General features: G+C 45.9%; 1 long non-coding RNA gene across 1 annotated transcript; it reads right to left on the reverse strand.

The window, feature by feature from the left end:
• Window positions 1–1,353: 1,353 nt before the first annotated feature.
• On the reverse strand, window positions 1,354–16,059 carry LOC109299426. Its single transcript, XR_002097833.1, has 3 exons — window positions 16,045–16,059; window positions 7,649–7,651; window positions 1,354–1,441 (listed from the first exon to the last, which is right to left on the reverse strand). It is a non-coding gene; the product is annotated as an uncharacterized LOC109299426 (long non-coding RNA).
• Window positions 16,060–17,885: the final 1,826 nt, after the last annotated feature.

Here is a 17,885-nt window from a genome sequence, read left to right on the forward strand (position 1 = left end):
ACCAAATCAAGACCTTTCCCATTTTTGTCATGACCTCCCTGCCCCTGCACGAAAAAAGCAACAAAAAAGAATGAACTCCGGAAAAGTATTCCACCCTCAGTCCCTAACCCTCAAAATCTTACACATTTTTCTAGTTGGTGTACAAACAAATTAAACCACTGCCATCTTGGGGCATCATTTCACAATGCAATTGTCTGCTCCAGCCAAACCCGCTTGGCCCCAAATCGGGAGAGCTCAAGAGCTCCTACTCCCCTGCTTGTTCTTCCCAAGGTCTCACAAGAGGGGCTGGGTCCAAGTCCTAACCCACCCTCCTTGCCCGGGTCCTTACCAAAGCTTAGTCTGGGTATGTCTTGGGAATCATTGAATTCTCCTTAGACTGGGAGGAAAGAAGCAAGCCACTTCCTTCTTCCCCCTGAAAAGCCCAATGTGGCTGTGTCTCTCTGCTTAAATTCCCGGGTGCAAAGCCAAAACACACCCCCTAATGGGCTTTACCACCACTACAATCCATCTTGGACCTTACATCTAACAGTCTCAGGAGCCTATCTGCCCTTTCACTGGTTTTGCATAAGCAGAGAATATATTGATGACCTATAATGCTTTATCCCACCAGCAACTGACCCAGAGACTGCCACCTCTGTTGACATATAGCCAATTTGTATTGACTACAGTCAGGGTACAATCCTGAACCTCCAAAGAGCCAACCCTAATCAATCTATTTATTAGCCAAAGACAGACTTTTTTTTTTTTTTTTTTTAAAGTCATAGCAGTTTCTTCTCATTGGGAGGTAACTGTTATGACTCCAAAATAGATGTTCAAATGTACCTTGAAGTATCTATATCCTACCTGGTTAACGACATACAGATGACAGGCGGTTTCCATGCCTTTTTGAAACTCATTTTGACCAAGTTTTACCTTTGGATCCAGGCACAGAAACAAGTTTCTGAGGTAAGTTAGAGTGTGAATTTACAGCATGCCAGCTAGTCCACGATAACTGCTTACCTTCTTTGATGCTTGCACTTATCCCAGGGTAGCACTGTGCACACGGCAGCTACCATGAAGTACCAGGTGCGATACTTACAGTTTGGTCAGTCAGCAATCATTTTATTTTATTGATTTATTTTTGTTTGAACTTATCAGACAGATGACTTTTCTAGCAAGGCAGGGCACTGAGATCAGTTTTTATAAATGGGTTGGTTTTTATGAGTAAGTACTATATTTACTCTACCCCACACACATTTCCACCAAAAATTTGCCTTCCAAAACTGGGGTGTGCATCTTCAATAGGGAAAATTATTTTCTACCCAGAAAGAAGCACCCCACTTTGATTCCATCGCCACCCAACATTTGAAACCAATGGCTCAGCAGCAGCAGTGGCATTTCTATTCAGGCAGCTGAAAGAGTCAATTGACTTAATGACCCGTTGTTCTTCACTCTACAGGTGCTAATGACCACCTCTCTTTTATAATGGTCTTCATGGTTCTCTAATCAATCCAACTTTTCTTATAGAAATTTTGCTATCTGCTAGTTACTTCCAGCTTCTCATATCTTATTTCATAGCCTTATAGATAGCTTTAGGTGCTTTCAAATTTGCAGATCTGTCCACGGAGACCACTCTTTAGCAATAGTTACAGCTTGAGCTTCTGGCTGAGTAGAAAAGGGAGGGTGAGCAAGCTGAGAATTAGGATTTCTCCTTCCTTTGTGAAATCAGAACTCCAGAGAAATCATTTTTTCTTCATTCTGCCTTTCCAAAAACCACAGTGAGTGTCTTATTTAGGGGGGTATTGCACATGAGGAAATATGGTATTTTTTTTACCCCAGGCTTTTAATGTTAATGGAAAGTGTTTACTTACAACTGTTACAAGTGTCAGCTAAGCTGGAAAATGATAAATAAATTCACTGCTGCTTTACAGACATGCTTCCCATCAAGCCTTTCATCGTTGTGTTGGGACAGCTCAGCACTCTTGACGACATGCAGCAAAATGTAAAGATGACTGAAGTCCAACTGATCAGTTGCTAACTTAAAATGGATTTAAGGAACCATCTAACAGTCACACATTGAATATTGAAGTCCAACTGATCAGTGGCTAACTTAAAATGGATTTAAGGAACCATCTAACACTCACACGTTGAAAATCAGTATCAATCAATTTCAGATCATCAGACAGGTGCTGTATACAAGACACCAATCTTTTAAAGCCATCTTTGCTTGTTGATTCAGTCATGGTAGTAGTTACTAGGCCCTGCAGATGCCATCCTATGATGAATTAATTTATTCAGAAGTGTGTTTTCCCGACACTGGATAGAGGGGAGGAAGACAGAGAAGGGGCAAGAGAAAGTGTGAAGGAGGAAAGAGAATACTGCATCCTCTGACTGTGATTTCAAAAGAGTTGTGCATCCTTTGGTTGTACCACGGGAGATGTAAGACAGGCAGGCGGTTATCCTGGATATTCGATAGTGTTTTCCTGACAAGGTTTTTATAAGTAGTGGTATATACACAGGCTCAAAGATGCTCTGTCAAGTATAAGGAAGGTAGAGAGCAGAAAATCTGTGTCTCCCATGCAGCTCTTCAGATCTGACAGCTAGATCCTAGCACCTTTTCAAAGACAAGCAAGCTCAACGAATTAGCTGGCTACCAGGGCTGAACTTTTCACCAAGCAAATGTTGACCAGGTCCCACTAAATATGCATGCCTCTACATTTGCATATGTACATCAAGCAACTGAATACACAGCTGGATACTTGCATATGCAAATACCACATTGTACAAGCAGCACCTCAAGTTGCGAGCACAGATGAGTTTCTACTTTTTGAGAAAAGGGGTCCCTGCCTCCTCCATAGCGCAAGAGGATGGCTACGATGACATTGCAAAGGGTCACTGATGACTTCACCACATCCTCAGGAGTCCTGGACGCAGCCCTTGCCCGTCTCAGTGTTCCCACATCGCAAGCTGCCTGCCAGCCGCTCTGTGAGCATGTGCTTTCTGCAAGAAAAAGGAAACTATTTATTGTCTCGGGCAGCGCAGAATCGCAGCAGACACCGTCTCGTGTCTGCTCTTCATGCGTGACTGGCATGAGTCCCACGGCTCCGTCGCTGGCTGCCAGCCAAGACCAGAGTGGCGTGCACCTGTCCCTGCTGGGCGACCTGGAGACCCCGAGTTGCCCGAACTGTTAGTTCTTTTCTAACATCACGTCTACTCGAATTTACCTCAGGATTTCCCCCCTCTGGGTGCCAGGGAGCTGCACTGCTGCCAACTGCTTTGCCATGGATAAGGCAAAGAACATTCCCAAGCTGCACCTTGGCCCCCTCAAAGCATTCGGCTGTAGGCTGGATGGAGCAGATGGGGCCCAGGAAGGCGGCCGCATCCTCGACACGTCGGCGAAATACCCTAGCATCATGATGTATGCAGGCAGGAGAGCAGGGCTGGTCCCAAACATCCCTTAAAATGCAACCCAGGGCATGAGTGGATGAGAGCTCGCCTTGCTGAAAGCTCTCAACCATGGGCAGCCTGCTCTGGATCAACCTCAAATGACACCAGCACCGTCAGTGGAGGTTCAACCTCTCGGGCACACACCAGATCGGGGCTCCCGGGTTTCTCAAAAGGGTTTATCTTTCCACAAAAAGACTGCAGCACTGCCCTTTCACTTTGCATAGCACAAATGAGGGGGCTGCAGTGCTCTCCGTGGCCGCAGTCATGCACCTTATGCCCTCATCATCCCTCCACCCCGAGTTTGTGCTTATGATCGATGATAACATTTTGCCCTTGCATAGTGCTTCCACATGTGGGCCTGCGCACACTTCACGGGCTGTGCCCTTGGGCAGGAGAGGAGGATAATTGGCTGTATTTGAGAAATGAGGTAGAGGAGGCACATAGAGAGGAAGAGTCTCAGCAAATGTGCAGGGCTGAAGCGAGAATAAAACACAAGTCTCCTAACACGCAGTTCTGCATCTTACCCATAAGATCATCTTCCTTTCATCAGTGTATGGCAACTTTTCCTTTTGAAGCAGCACCAACGAATGCTTGATGAGTTGTTTTCCTATTACCTTGACACTGGCTTTGCATCATTCATCCTCTCACATTCTATTAGAGGGACATTTTCATTTAGCTTTAACAAAAAACAAGTCTATTCAATATAATCTTCACAAAAACTTGGCAGACTGCATGACACCCTTCTTGGTTCTGTGAAATTCTGCAGATAGGGAGAGGGAGGAAAAAAAAAAAAAATCAGTAAATTCTTTAGCTAAAAAGAGACAAATCTCATTACATAGACCTCGGTTTGAATGGATGGATATTGCAAATCAAAAGGGAACCATAGTAGTTGAAAGAAACAGTGGCTGCTCTCTGATCAAAAAGACAGGGAGCTTGGGTTTGTCCTTCAAGGCATTGGTCTGAGGATTAGGAGAACTGGGTATAGCTCCCAGTTCTGCCACAGGCTCCCTGTGTGACCTTGGGGAACTCACGTGATCCTTTTGGGCTTGTCTGTACCACAGTGGCGGTGGGTACAGGCTGGAGGATCCACCTGCTACCTGCAGGCACACTCCAAACCCAGAAGTACACCAATGAGACCTCTCTGGGCTCATCAGCAGCAACTGCTCTCAAGCACATATAACCTGGGTATACCGGAGTGTGTACCCCACTTTCCAGTAGAAAGGGATGGTTAGCAGGGCATACATGCTGGAGATGGAAACTGCAGCTTGCTCACAGCTTTCCCTTCTCCGGTGTCTCTATAGTGGAAGACCAGGACACAATATCTTAATGATATAATATGGCTTATTCATATGCAGAACAAAAGGGCAGGGGATAGAATAAACTGGATGGGTGATAAAGGTAAATATTTACATATAATACATTTAACAGAACAGGTAAGTATAGCACTCCCCAAGGCCCACAAGAGAAACCTCACCCATGGACCCTCGAAGGGTAAGTATGTCCCAGCACTTGATGGGTAAGGACCCCCCGAAATGTAAAGCACAATAAACAGTTAATAAACTCTCCAGAACAGAAAACACAACAAGCAGTTAATAAACTCTCCAAAATATAAGATGCAGCAAACAATTAATGAACACTCCAAAATGTAAGGCGTGGTAATCCCAAATACCCCGCTCCTCTGGAGGAGTCTCTCTCTCTCTAGCCTAGACCCCCTCTGATGGGGCTATCCACTGTGTCCCTCCACGGTGGGAAACCCCTTCCCTGAGAACTCACGCTTCCTGGTGAGTAGGGGTCCAGCAAGTCTTCCCGGTGTTTCGTCCCCAGCGAGGCAAGCAGCTCCTGCAGGGAGTGCTCCATCTCAGCACCCACGTGGGGTGTGCGGCTCATTCACGTGTCTGGATGGCTTGGCCTTCTCAGCAAGTTGCCACCTCGTGCATGCCCAGGGCCAGGGCTCCAGTACAGGCCTGCCACGCTGTGGAGCCCGGCAGCAGGGAAGGGGGCCCGAACTGCCCCCTGCCCCTTTCAAGGGCCCTTGGCCCAACAGCAGCGTCTGCACCGGTACTGGCCTCGTGCCGGGGCTGGAGACCCGAGCTGCCTCAAGCGGCTCCCAAGGTCCCGGTCCCTCTTGGACCCTCTGTGCAGAGATGCCTGCACTGTCCGGCCTCGCGCCGGGGTTGGAGACCTGAGCCGCTGCGAGTGGCTCCCAAGGTCCAGGTCCCTCTCGGACGCTCCCTGCAGCGACACCTGCACCAGCTCTCCACGCTCTCGTGGTGAGGGGCTGGGGATGCGGCTGCCTGCTGCTCCCGTCCGACGACAGTCTTCAGGGTAGCTCTTCCCCGGCTTCTTCTTTCTTCTTCCTCCCCCTCGTGCTGTGCACGCAGCTCCTTATATACCCCGTTGGGGCTCCGCCCCAAGATCGAAGACCGGCCAATTGGGGGGAGGCAGAGTGCAGTCTTCAATTAGGTCCGCTCCTCACCCTGTCCCGATGTAGGGATGCGGCAGCCTCCTCCCGAGGCTCCTCCCCTGCTGGTCTCTGATTGGTGGGTCTGCCCCATCAAGTGCTTTGGCAATTCTCTAAGCCCGAGGAACCGGGTGAAGATAGGCAGGCCTGCCACACACACGAAAGGCTGAAAGCTCAAGAGCAGCCTCACAGACATGCCCCCTGAGGGCCACTGCTAGCACAGTTGAGGGTTTAGAGGCTGTATATGGGTGCCAGTGGGCCGCGCGTGGACTGGTCCCTACTGGGTGGGACATGCTGCTGACATGGTGAAGACCAGGTCTCTGTAGTAAAATGACATTTATTTGTAAAACTACAGGAAAAAACGTTCTCTTCTCCTCTGTCCTGGCAGTCTGAAGTGCAAGACCGCCATGGCAGGGGCTCTCTCTCATATGACGGTAAACAGTGTCAAGAACAAAGGAAGGTCTCTCCCAGACTCCACCGGACGACAAGCAACACAAAAGAAATCTGCACCTTACCATTTTAGAAGTCAATGAACATTTGTAATCAACTTCAATGCATGCACAGGAGAAAGCCCAACAAGGCTTCAGCATGTATCATCCTAAGGCCCATCAGTTACATGCTACTAGAGCTAGAAAAAAGTCAGACATTACCAAAATAAGTTAGACTGTCAAGGAAGAGGAAATGGACTCCATCGTAATTCTGGCATCCCTCCTCCAAGGAGGAAGCCTTGAGTGACCTGCAAGCAACAAAGTGAACTAGCTGTAACAGCAGCAGCCAGGGCCAGTACAGATTAAACTGATGAACCAAAATGACCCACCCATCCATCAGGGCACCCAACACCCAGGGAAGCCCCTACCAAATTAACTAAAATGACTTTGAGATTTACCCAGTCTGCCCAATGTGCTGTCTCTGACCAGCTTAATTAATTACCATCGTCTGCCCAGAGAATAGACTGGCATTGATCAGATTAAGTCAGTCAGATAATGTGGGGAACAGGCAAGCTGGCCACCAGCCTGGCTCGGACCAGATTAACTGCCTAAAATAATTGGGGATTTGCAGAGGCTGCCCCTGAAGACTGACGCTAAATAGATTAAATAAATACACTGAAGACAGAGACTATTTCAGCCCGTTTTTCTCCTGCTACATCCATATTTCTGACATTGCTGTGGCTGTGGCAGGGGACCAGGCTTTCATCTGGTGCTAAGAGCTGAAAACGTTGACTAGCTGTAGGTTCCTAGGAAATTGCACCCTTCCTTTTCATTTTGGATGGGGGCATTTTGGCTGGTGGATTCAACCTCTGCATAGGTCAAACCATAGGCACCGCCGTTCGCCATACTCACTGAATAATGGCGGGCAGTCAGCAAGAGGGTGGCTGCTTGAAGCTGCAATAGAAGAAGAGTTGTGGATCCAGTCCTAAGTCACGTGTCCTTGCTGGAAAGAGAGTGTGGAAAATGTCTTTAGGATCAGGGGAACTCATAAAGCCTGTGAAGGAACAGGCTGTGGGCATCTGCAGCACAGGAGATTGTAGTTTTCCTACAAGTGCAAGCAGCCAATGTCAAGCCGAGAACCTTTGCTCTTTTGCATTATCTTAATATTTCATTTCAGGCATCTACCTGAATCTAAGGAAGTGGGACCCTACCGTGAAGGGCTGACACCAATCGCACTTAGGTTGGGCAATTCCTGACCTCGGCGCTCAGAGCAGTGATCGAGCGGATCCCAAGGACCTGAGGCAGACTGGGCTCCTGTGAAGTTCTTCTCGACTTACTGCCACCTCAATAAGATTATAAACTGGCCTCAAACCTGTGGCTACATCAGGTAGCTCTCTGTTGGCCTTTCTTCTTTACATTCACCTTCTGGCTCAGCAGCCTGCCCCTTGCTCCTGCACTTGTTAGCATGACTGCGCGTGTGCACTCAACAGACTGACTATGGATTACTCATATATACAGAAGGAATTGCCTTTGTCATTTGCTTTTTTAACATACGAAGGGGGAAAATTTGCTAAAGGGCCCCTAAAACACGTGCTTTGTAGGTGTTTGCCTCTTCCTCTACGTTTCCAGCTGAAATGAGTGCAAGACCACTCTCTTGGGTCACAAATAGGAAGGAGCATTTGCTAGCTTCTGTCATTCACCACACAATGGGACGGCCACTCGTGGGCTGGGACGTTCCCAAGACTGACAGGGAATGGAAAGGCACAGAACCGTGAAACAAGATGCTGTGGCCACGAGGCAACCTCTCCTTGGATTTCATCTACCACATGTCGAGACAGTAGAAAAGGAAGGTACAGGAATGTCAGGAACAGACGTTAGGGGCCCTTTAGCACATACCCGCAGCCAGTCCAGGGGACTGGTTTAATTTGTGCTAGAGGAGCGTGAAGTGTCCAGACAGGCACCTTGGATTGATTGAGAAAGCTAAAAAAGAAGGGAAATAGTGCTTTCATGAAGCAAGAGCGGACCTTTCCACACCTAGACGCAAGGCCTCGGATCTGCTCGACTTGGCGAGATGAACGACACCGTAACTAGTGGCTCGTAAAAGCAGAGCACCCAACTGTCAGGCCTCCAACCATCCGTTCATCCCACACCTCCTCTGTGACCATAATGCCTCTCTGAGGTGCTGCAGATGGAGTCCCACAGAGATGTATGCAACCTCTTGCCCGCTGGCCCATGCTGTAGCAGGATTTCCTGCTCAAGGGTACATTCAGCTCAAGACCTCTTAGTGCACACACACCAGTTTAAGTCCTATGTGTAGGAAAAGATCCTCTTAACAGGTGCCTGGAAGCCCTGAGACTGGTGTCATATGCAAATAAATCCTTGGACACCCAACAGAAGTGGAAGACCCACTGTGGGGAGCACTCAGATGCAGCTGCAAGCCTAAGTGGTAGCGTTCAGCATGGGTTTTATGACAGAGACCTTGTTTTCCTGAAATGCACCACTGAACTTTATTCTGTATTCCACATGTGACATTACTATTGATGTGAACGGGAGCTCCCTGCATTGAGCAAATGCAAAATATACAATGAAAATCCTAACTGTGAATAAGAGGTTCCTCACCGCTGATCAGAGAGAAGACTTTTGCCCACAATCTATAAACAACATGCTATAAATAATAACTAGACATCGTGAATTCAGCATGCTGGCATGAGGGCACCTATGTTCATTTTCCCCTCTCCCCCCCCCCCCTTTTGTTATTTCTGAAAAACATTTCTGAAACCATTCAGAAACGGTGGATGTGTTAGATCAGGTCATTCAGTCTTGAAATTCTCTGCAGTATACATCAGGACCGCCTTATAGAGACAGAAAGGAAATGAGCATGGAGGAGTGGAAACTATAGATCCACTCCTGGACTACAGTAACGGGCGGTGAGGTATGAACCCACAGCACTACACCACGGTGAAGACAGGAGATAAGAGTGCTCTGCAGATCCAGCTTGTTCTGAATCCAGCAAACTTGAGATGTGTCCTTGAGCAGGGAAGTTTAGGGAGACGCCTATAACATAGGATTCAAGGCTGATTCCTGGAACCCATGATCATTACAGGTGGTTGCCCTTTTCCCCATTTTCCACACAAACTCGGAAGCCAGTTCTACCCCCCCAAACCCAAAGAGAAAATCTGGTAGGAAAACAGAGGCCTTACATGTGGTTCATGCAGACACATTTAATCTTAGAGCTGCATGTTTTTTTCTGCAAGTGTCCTCCCCTCCCTTCTTTTGGCTGGTTTGCAGAGTTGATGAAATGGGGACAATAGGGACAATGTCTGCTCAGATCAATATATATATATATTTTTTTGTGTGCACGTGAGAGGTTTTTTTGGTAGAATCAGTGTTTGCAAGCAGCAGATAAAACTTTAGTGCTCAAGAACCACCGAGAGCCAGAAACAGCCACCTGGAAGCAAATCTCTGCTTAACAAGAGAAACATCAACTCATTGTTAGCCAGGTAGGGGAGATGGGAGAGAGAAAACCAGAGGGTCTCCTTGTTAGACTATAAATAGTTGTTTAGCCATTACACTAAAACAGTAACTCTCTTAGCACGAACCCTCGTAAAGATAAAATCTAAATTTAGTTTACTCTCCTTCTACAACACAAATGCATATGCAGCCGGGAAGCTACACAGCCCATCGATATTTTATTCACATCACACTCCAAGGAGCTCACTGACTGGAATTCAATAGAAACTGTTCTCTGTGTGAAAGTAATTTCAGAAAGTAATCTAGTTTATGGAAATGAAAGGCATCAAAACACAAAAAACACTGTTTCTGTACAAGTGCTTTGCTTCAAATATTTGACATGGAAATTTATATAATCCCTTTGGGGCACGCGGGTTTCACGAGTGTTAACATCTTTTGAAATGAATTTCACAAATGTTTATTTGGAAAACCAGGCAGACAAATAATTTAGAATATCAAGGCATCTTGTTGAATCAGCCCTAATGATACAGATCTCCGATGGCTGGGGAGGTTAAAAGGTATGCATTTTAATTGGCTGTGCGGAGGATGTCATTTTCAGGCACTGTGCGCCATGCCAAAGATCCTTCCAAATTCTAAGCTTTCCAATACCTTCGCCTCGACTTTCTCTGTTCCTTAAAGAATGAAATGCAAACATTTTTCACCTTTTATTTAAATGTGGGAGGAATGTATTAAATACAGAATGGGCTTGGGGGAAAGACCTTCGACTTTTACCATTTATCTTGCTTTGTACGTGACCTCCGGAATTGTAGCATCTGAGCGCCTCGCAAACATGAAAGAACATAGTCTTCCTGGCAGGCAGAGAAGGATTATTATTCCCATTTTGCAGAGAGATTAAGCAAGTTGTCTAAGGTCACATAGGAAATCTGTGGCAGAGGCAGTAACTGAACCCAAATCTCCGGAGTCCCAGCCCAGCATCGTACCTGAATAACCGTATTTCCATCACACGAGAGCACTGGTCCTGGTACAGCTCACTCTAGGGATGTTCTTTTCATAGTCGTGGCCTACTCCTCGATTAAATGAATCTGCATTCAGGGTAGGCTTTGGGGAGCATGAAGGAACTAACAGTTGAGCCACATAAGGGAAAAGGATAAATAATGAGGAGGAAAAGAAATATTGAAAGCTATCTATTTAGTGAACTCCACCCATCCTGCCCCAAAAGAGGCAAAATTCCTTCCAAAAAAAGTGTGTGATGGTGCAAATTAATGATTTTAAGCCTCAGGCAGAGGCCAAATTAAGGGTACCTGTATACCTGTACAGCCTCATTGATGGCATTTCCTAAATTAAGTGCCTAGCTTTGCAACCTTAACATTTTCTTGGCCATAACCTTTGCAACTCTATTTCTTAGGGGATTTTAGAAAGCAAATTGGATAAAAGCAGAAATCCTCTTGTGGAAACCCTACAAAGTTCTCAGCAGAGAAGTTAATATGCCCATTGCAGACCAGGCTCGCTTGTACTACAAGGAACGAGTGATAGCAGTGGCAGGTTGGTGTCTTGTATGTGAACCAATCACTAGGGAGGGACGAGTCGCTCTATGTTTCATAGCTATTTGCTGACAGAGGGTTGGCAAGACCCCCCAAACATTTTGCTTTCCATCAGGCTCTGGAGAAGTGTGTGCATTATTGATAACCATAACCAAGACTTTCTTCTCTGTTCCCACACCTTCTCCTTCTTCACTGGTCCATCAGAAATGCATCTATTTGTCCCATCCCTCCCTCAACCCTCCCTCTCCACAGCCTGCTTCTGCTACTCCTTTGCCCTTACCCCATCCCTAAAATCCATCTGCCCTACCTCTGCATTTCACCTCTCTGCAGTCCAGCAGTGAATCTTCTCCTTGATGCCTGGGTGATGGCTGTGGTAGAATGGAGAGCCAGAAGGAGTGAGGCTGGAGCAAGGTAAGTGCAAAGGGAGTCTTCAGCAAATTTAACCAGACAAGATGCTAACAACTTCGCAGTGAGCATGTGCCAAGCTCATAACTTGGCCAGACTTGGATCAGGTGGATCGCAACAAGGACTGATGCCAGGCAGATCTGCTTCACTGAAGTTCATTTCCACTTCAAAGCATCTAAGCAACACATAATGTGTACAAGCGCCCAAAGACACGAGGATCTACCCATGAACACAGCGGCGAGGTCGTTTTAATGATGGATTCTTTTTCTTAACGCTGATATGAGGAACAACCAGTTCCCTTTAGATGAAATGTATATACAAAAATGAGCAGCATGAAGCAGATGTACCACACAGACACATTTGGGAAAGCTAATGGCAAACACAATCTTATAATGGGAGGTATAAAAGGACCTTGGCTATATTTGGTGCTAGCAGTCCTGCCTACAATCCTGCTTGCAACAATTCTGACTGTGATGTAAAATACAACAAAGTTAATGAGGAGCAGCTTTACTGAAGTCAACGGGTTCACAGGCGGCCTAAGATCTGCTTCAGGCCCACACAACCCTGCATCAGGTTGGCCTGAAACAGGCTGGCCACCAATTTTCATTTTGCTGGTGTCCTCGGTTTCCCAGGGGCCATCGGCCCCACCCCCTCCATTTCCCTAGCCACTTATACCATGCTTGTCTCCATGGTGTGTGAGCACCCTCTGCACACTCCCCAGTTCTGAAACTCCCCTCTCATTAAAGAAGCCAGCAAGTAACACAAAGCCCTCTGTTTTGCTTCAGTCTCCTTTATGAATAGGAGAAAGGAACAATAAGCAGGGGAAGCAGGAAGAAAAGTGGTTCAATACAGGGCATCAGTTTTCCTGAGAGAAAGCTTTTCAAAGCCATGCCTGTTCCATCCTCTCCCCATCAGCCACCATCCTTTCACCCTGCCCTCTTGCAACCACAATGAAAGAGTCTTCCTAGCAATCGAATATTAAACTCAGATGATCAGTGCTGCCTAAGGGATTTGGATGTCCAGCTCCTGAAAAAAATCTCACCTCTTTACATTTACTTGTGTTTCCTTATTTAACTTTATGCTTAGCAAGGTTTTGCTAAAGGCTCTAGAAACAATCATTCAGTTGGCAGACTTCAATGTAGATTCATTAGCAGAGCAGCAATTTGTTAGGAGAAAAATGCATCCAAGAAGACCTCAGAGTCATTTCAGGTAAACTCGGAGGACTAGCATTATAAAGCGTGACAGCAAGCATAGTCATACACCAGTAAAGCAGCAAGCCGTTTACTGCTTTGACAAAAGGCTCCTGGAAGTCATGGGTATAATTATTATCACTGGCCCAGTAAGGGAAGCATGTCCCAACCATGATCCTTGAAGCCAACCATCTGGTAGGCTCATCCAAATTCCCTGAATACTGTGACTAGACTGAAGTAAGCATTGGATATGTTAGTGTTCAACAACACTTGTAGTGATGGAAGGGAAGACAATACAGGTAATCAAAGCTAAATTGAACCTCTGGAAATGGTGACTGCTTATACACGTGCTCAGAGGTGGGGCCTTTTAATTAGGACAGTTCCCGGAGAGCTTCTCTAATTAAAATGCCTCACCGTCACGTGTATGAAGCCTCTGCAGGTTTAAAAATGGCCATAGGATGCTTTATCTAAACCTTGTTGAATCAACTTTAGATAAAGCACCCCAAGCAGCCATTTTTAAATGACTGGGGGCTTATGCCACCCCGCATGGTGAGGCCACGCCGGAGGGTTCAATTCATCAAGTCTGCCCTTATGCGTCCTACTTAGAAAGCCAATGAGCACATGTAGTCTGTGAAGAAAGACCTCATATATAAGCACTGGGCTGTTGTTGGCTAGGTCCTCCCGAGGTGCTACTGCCATGGTAAAGACTCCCTGAGCAACCACCGTTCCAGTGCCCTGCTCCCAGGTCAGCGCCTGGCGTTGGTGCCCCTCTCGTCCTCCCTTAGTTATGCTATTGCCCAGGGAGACTATAAGATGCATAGTGAGCTGTGTAGAAGATGGCATGGAGGCAACGGCACTGATTATGTGGGCAACAGGGATGGGAACAGCAGTTGAATGAGGGTGGCTGGGTTTCCGTAGGGGAGACTGAAGGAAGGCAATGCAGAGTGCCCCGGAGAGTTGGAGAAGCACAAACAGGAGGCCCGGTTACAGGCTCATGTCAGCTGAGGTCTCCTAGGAGCAGTGTAACTTTCCCTCCAGCACATGAACAGCTTCAGCATTTAACACCCCCCCCCCACACACACACACATTCCCTACCCAAACAGTCAAACAAGCCCAGTTAAGCCTCAGACTGAGCATAACCTCACCTCGTTAGCAGTGGCTATTTCACATGAATGCAGCCCTGGGGCACCCGGTTGGAGCAAGCTGGGACACAAGCCCTGAAAACCATTTAGGATTATTCAAAAAGAAACAAACAAAAAGTCCCTTCTGCCAACAGAGAAGGAATTTTGCACAAATATCTGAGCCATCAAATGGGAGACGCTGGGGATATTTTTCTTCTCCCGTTACGCACAAAAGCAGAATCCCAGCAGTGACACTGAGGACCACCTCCTCCTTCAGCGAGGCTTCCCCTCCAGGGACCCAGTCTCATGGTAGCATGACGAAAAATCATTCTCTGCTCCCAGCTTATTTCCCTGCCCCTCGACTCAACCCATAAACCAAACATGCTCCATCTAAGACTTTGTTTCCCCCTTTCCTCCGGTTGGGAGGCTGTACCTCAGAGCCTCGCTGCTCTTAGGGTCAGGAACCTTCTTCTAATTCTCAGCTTAAATTTATTCATGGCCAATTCACACCCATTTGTTCTTGTGCCAACATTTTCCTTTAGCTAGCACTAACTCTTGTTCCTCCCTAGTGCTTATGCCCCGTGATGTATTTTTAGGCATCAATCATATCCCCTGTGAGCCAGGGCTTTGATAGACCAGTCCTCAGTCTTCCTTCATAAGACAGGCTCTCATTTCCTGATCATCCTAGGAGCCTTTCCCTGCACCTGCTTCAGTCTGAATTCAACTTTCTTGACTATGGAGGACCAGCGTTGTCTACAGCTGTATAAGGAAGATCCTATGAAAAATTATTACAAAAGTTAGAGAAAGTTCTACAGCAGGTGAGATAAGGGAGTATAGGGAGACCCCCCACTAGTCCTGGGAAGCCGCCACAATTTTGCACTTGCCTTGGCAAAATTACCCTGAACGTTTGTGAAATTCATCCTTTATTACTACAGGCAGCATTTTGCTTTGTATGATATGGGTTTATTCTGAAAGTGTTGTCCTCAGCTGGCTCAGATGGATGGTGACATGATCATGATAGTCTTTAAAAACATGTGATTCTTTGGAGCTGGGTTACCCAAGCAATTTGTATTTATATGGCTCCACTGGTAACAGAGACACTCCTTTCCTTTTGCAAACTCCCAACAAAGCAACCTGCAGTGGTTGGTAGGAGTCCAGGTTCTGCCTTTCTTTCTTGTGTGCATTTTCAGACTTAAAGGTAACAGTCTATTATTCTGTACATTTGTTTAAACTAACACCTGGAAACCAACACATGCCAACAGCCCAGCTCACCCAAGCAACCCTCCGGTATGCTCAGATCAACAGTCAACCCCAAGCAAGGAACAATCCTACAAAACCAACCCAGCCTGGTCAGTTCTGCAGTCATGGACGACCCCAGGATCTTGGCTGATTCAGTCTAGCCATCATAAACAACCAAAAAACACCCAACCAAGTTGCTCAGAATAAAGCTATATCACCAACCTAGCAAACTTGTGAGCCACCCAAAGGCTCATCTGTCCCTGGAGTGTGGAGAATACACAACTGAAACAGTCCCCCAGAAACAGAAGCTACATTTCTAAAAGTTAATGTTCCTCAGAGGAAAATTTCACCTTGTGCTCACTCCTCCTTTCCCTGCCAAGAATGGCTTGCCGCTTTTGTTCCCTCCGAATCCTTGACATTGGTCCATAAACATGCCTTCCTTCCGGCTTTGGTACTTCTTGTGGCCCACGTGGCCGAAGCATTTGCCAAATGGATTCTTTAATGGATTTATCATCCCATCACGCCCAGGAGGCAGGACAGGACTTTTTACAGATAGGGAGCTGAGCTCTAGAGAGGCCAAATGCCTTAAGATATCAGGCAGAAGGCCTGGGGTGAAACCTGGGATTGAATCTGAGCCTTTCACGCTCCAGCCATTGGGACATCCTTCTACGCTATGAAATCTCTTGCTGCAGAGTCAGACCCATTCTCAGCGCACTGCCAATTGCCAGCGCTTCTCTCTCATGGGAGAACATTCACAAGAACAAAATAGTCTTTCTAGAAGTTCACTCAATAGCCCCGTTGCTCACAAGACAACACCCATTAATTAATGAACTCCACTTTCATTGTTGACATTGGGTCTCGTTGCTACTTGTGTACACTCATGGAATTCAAAGGGATTTTCCCTTCCAATCTATATATTGGAGCCTGTTTGATATCACTCTTGTATTTCAAATCAATGCTGCTTAATTCCTTATCATGTGCGGAAAGTTTTTGTCAACAGTACTGAAAAGATGGTACCTGCAAGCTTTTCCTTCTGTGAATATGTGTGCACACAAACTATCACGACCGGCATCAAGTGGGTTGGTTGTGAAATCATTTTGTTCTAAACTGTAATCAACTATATTGGATGCTGAAAAGCGTATGAAAAATGGGGCTTGAGGCCTCTTGTTTCTATAAAAAGACTACTTTCCATGGCATTTATTAATATTAATATGGAATGCTAGTCAAGAACAATACATAACAATAATGAGAATCTCAAAATCCCATCACATTTGACACTGTCATATCACCAGCTTAAGGATTAGCAGGTGAACTTTAGAGTTAAACGTATTGCTTCCCCATAATAATACTAATGATAATAAAAATAAGAGTAATAAAATCAGAAAGACTTCCTCCCCCCTCCCCACCCCCAGCTCTTAGAGCATTATGCGTTTTTGATGGATTTCTTCTTATTCTGGAGTGCACAGGAGCTTTGCGTTAAATGCGTGATTTGGATGGTGAGGTTAAAAGCTAACCTGAGAAGGAGGGAGGCTTGCTTATCTGCTTTCGTTCCTGCCGAAGACTTACTTAGCCTAGGCTTTCTTTCACACTAACCCCTGACACTGACAGTCAAAGGCCTATCCACTAATACCCTCATTTTAGCAGGTATTATTTTATATGCGTGTATGATATATATATATTTCAGAAGGTTTATATGGGGGGGGGTGTGCACGCGTTTGTGCATTCCAAAAGGTTTATATAAATATACATATGCACACACACACGTGTGTAATATATATAAACACGTGTGTGTGTGTGTGTGCGCACGTGAGAGAGAGAGAACCCCCTCCCCACCCTGCAGAGTTTCATTTTAAACAATAAAGTTACTCCAGGTGTCAGTTTTCACTCCTATTTCTAAATGCATCTGGATAAAAAAAAAAAAATTCTGCAAATTTCATTGAAAATCCAAGCTATTGAGATCTAATCACTGCTTAAGCTGAGGCTTTATTCAAATCTGGATCACCAATAGGGCTTGAGATGTAAATGAAGTGCAAAGAGAAATAAAGCAAAAAGGGGGAAAAAAAAATCTATGATAGCCTCGTCCTTCAGCCATTAGATTCGCAGGCCCTTATCAGCCAATTAATGCATACTAAAACTTTAGTGGCAGCATCAGTTTAACAGACCTAATAGCTGCAGCAAGCTCCGAGCATTAGCCAAACAAAACATACTTTCAGCAGCCTTAATATGAGACTGAAAAAGGTCAAAATAGACAGGCTTTACTGAATAAATCCCAAAGATCTATTCTAATTTCCACTCAAGGATCATTTAAGCAGTTCTTGGATGCTCTTTAGGATACTTTGATCCACGCCTAGTTTCATTAAAACTTTGTGGCTTGGTATTTTTAAACCAGATAGCTTCGCTAAACTAGTTCTCCAAATGTTAGCTAAGCCGCTATGCATAAAACTACTTTCCTGTCACGGTGTCTTTTAATATCACCTAAATACAGGCTGTTGCAATTTTGAAAATGAACCTTCTCTACATGCACTAAAGCTTGGGAATTTTTGCCTTTGTATTTGAAGGAGGTCTTGGGTTATACAGGAAAGGTGCTGTCTTCCTCCCGCCCT

This window comes from Gavialis gangeticus, unplaced genomic scaffold, assembly GCF_001723915.1.
Source record: "Gavialis gangeticus isolate Ggan-Ray unplaced genomic scaffold, GavGan_comp1, whole genome shotgun sequence".
Taxonomy (NCBI): domain Eukaryota; kingdom Metazoa; phylum Chordata; order Crocodylia; family Gavialidae; genus Gavialis; species Gavialis gangeticus.